This window comes from Diachasma alloeum, unplaced genomic scaffold (genome assembly GCF_001412515.2).
Source record: "Diachasma alloeum isolate Michigan unplaced genomic scaffold, Dall2.0 Dall_scaffold_01226, whole genome shotgun sequence".
NCBI classification, from domain to species: domain Eukaryota; kingdom Metazoa; phylum Arthropoda; class Insecta; order Hymenoptera; family Braconidae; genus Diachasma; species Diachasma alloeum.
The window spans coordinates 1-2,389 of NW_021681335.1; positions in this window are offsets into that span (position 1 = coordinate 1).

Consider the following 2,389-nt stretch of genomic DNA (forward strand, 5'->3'; position numbering starts at 1 on the left):
TCCTCAGACCCTTCCCAAAATGGTTGGGCCAGAACCGCCCCTATATATCTACTGCTGTCGAAGCACACAGATTTAAAGAGTGACATATGCAGCGAATGAGGATCAAATTAGGTAACGGTATGTTATCCCTTAACAGGGTAAATACCGAGTGATTAACACCAACCATATTGCTTGCGCCATCAGTTCCAATAGCGATCAAATTTTTCACAGGAAGATTGATGCTGTTTAAGTATGACGTAATATGTTGATATAAACAGTTTGATGTGGTTTCTGTCACGCTCACTATACCCAAGAAGTCGGTGGTTATAGCTCCCTCTTTCTCACTGAAGTACCTGATACATAAAGCCAAATATTTCTGGACCGATACATCAGTCGATTCATCAATAATAAGAGAGTATTTTCTATCACCAATATCTTCCACGAGAGAACTCAATATTGTTGGAGATAGCACGTTTTTCAAAAGTTGAGAACATTTTGTTCGATGAAGACGTATGGACTCAAGTTGACTCTTTTTTCCCAACTTCTGAACAATTTCTCCTAAATGGTCGATGGTTCTGACTGCACTGTGTAGTGCAACAAAAACGGATAGTTTTATCTCTGCTAATTTCGTAGCATCTCCAACCACATTAATCCCGAACGTTGAAATTGACCTTTGATTGTTGAGAGATTCAGCGAATCGACGATGTTTCTGGGTTACGGCGTGGACCAGCAAATCTGTCTTATGTGCTCTTAGGCCTACTTTGCAAAACTTACAATAAGCTTCTTGTCCTAATGCATTGGGATCTGGATTCTTTGATATCCAAGCTGGGAAATGAGAAAAATCAACGTGAACAATTGGGATCACACTTACCGGAAGGTTAACGCTAGAGACATAATATTTATTCGTCTGAAAGAACGATTTACCCTCACCTGCCATCTCAGGTGCCAATTCCCAGGATTTGTTGTAATGTTTTTCATATTTCCCATGTTTACCCATTTTCATATATATATTTTGTATTTAAGTTGTGATCATCGATCAAAATCAAATATAAACACGCTTGACAGTGTGGAAACCGAAAGACCCCAATGGATGTCCGACACATGCAAACGCACCCAAAACTGTACCGACAAAAGGGGCAACTGGTGACGAATTATTAAACGAATTTGAATTTTTAATGATCAAGAAAATGTCATTTCGCTTGTAAATAACGTAAGAGATTTGTTTAAAATAAAAAAAAATCAAATTGAGAATACGCCTAAAATTGCATAATGCAAAAAAAATAGCCTAATTGGGCGATGGGCTAGAAACCTCAATCTCATACCGCCTTCCCGACTTCCCATCTCGCCTAAACGGCGGTAAACCGCCCAATCTGGCAACTCTGGTGAGCTACATTTACTTCTTCATTCACTGCCACATTTGAAAGACGCACGTAGCGGTAGGCGCCAACATGGCAACAGCGCGCTCGGTTTACTCCAGCGGCGCTGCGCTAAGTGATCGAGGGTTAATAGAAATATTTATATAGCGAATTGGTTAGAAACTTCTATTGGATATCTATTGAACTCTCAATTAGTTTTTGGCCGATTTTATTGAGACGTTTAACAAAAAATATTCAATAGAAAAAGTCAATAGAATTCGATTTGTTTTCTATATAACTTATTCTATTGAGATATTTTTTATAGAATTTCCTCTTCTCAAATTTTCGAACTTTTTTTGTTTGATTTTCTTGATGAGAATAAAAGGAAAATAGTAGAAAATTTGAGCCACGGACATGCTACAGAAAATATCTGAAGAGTATAAGTTACATAGGAAAATCGAATTACACCGACTTTTTCTATTGAATTTATTCTATTGAACATTTTACTAGTATCGGCCAAAAACTAGTAGAAAATTCAAAACAAACTGTAATAGAAATTGCTAACGAATTCGCAAGATTTTTCTTGAAAATTCTTAGGTTTTCGAGAAAATTCCATGAAAATCTTCCGGATTTCGAGAAAATTATAGGAATGACTCAATAATTTCCAGTGTTTGAGAGAAAATTGAGAGTTAGTTGAGGATTGGAGCAACGAGGACTACAATGCATTTTATGCTAGCCCCTCTCAATATTATCAACTTTTTTGAAAATTGAGAATTGGATTTGTAATTCTTGGTGATCTCTTTATTTCCAATCAACTTTTTCGGAATTGAAAATTAATCCCAGGACAATTTTAATATATTTTTTTTTCAAAGATAATGTGAAATGAAATTNAGGATAAAAGGATCACAAGAGGATGGTCAAATTTCAAGAGGGTCAAACATCACGAGGGTCGAACGTCACGAAGGTCACAAGGGGATGATCAAATTTCACGAAGGTCAAAAGTTACAAGGGTCACATTGAGACGATCAAGTTTCACACGGATTAAAAGTCACAAG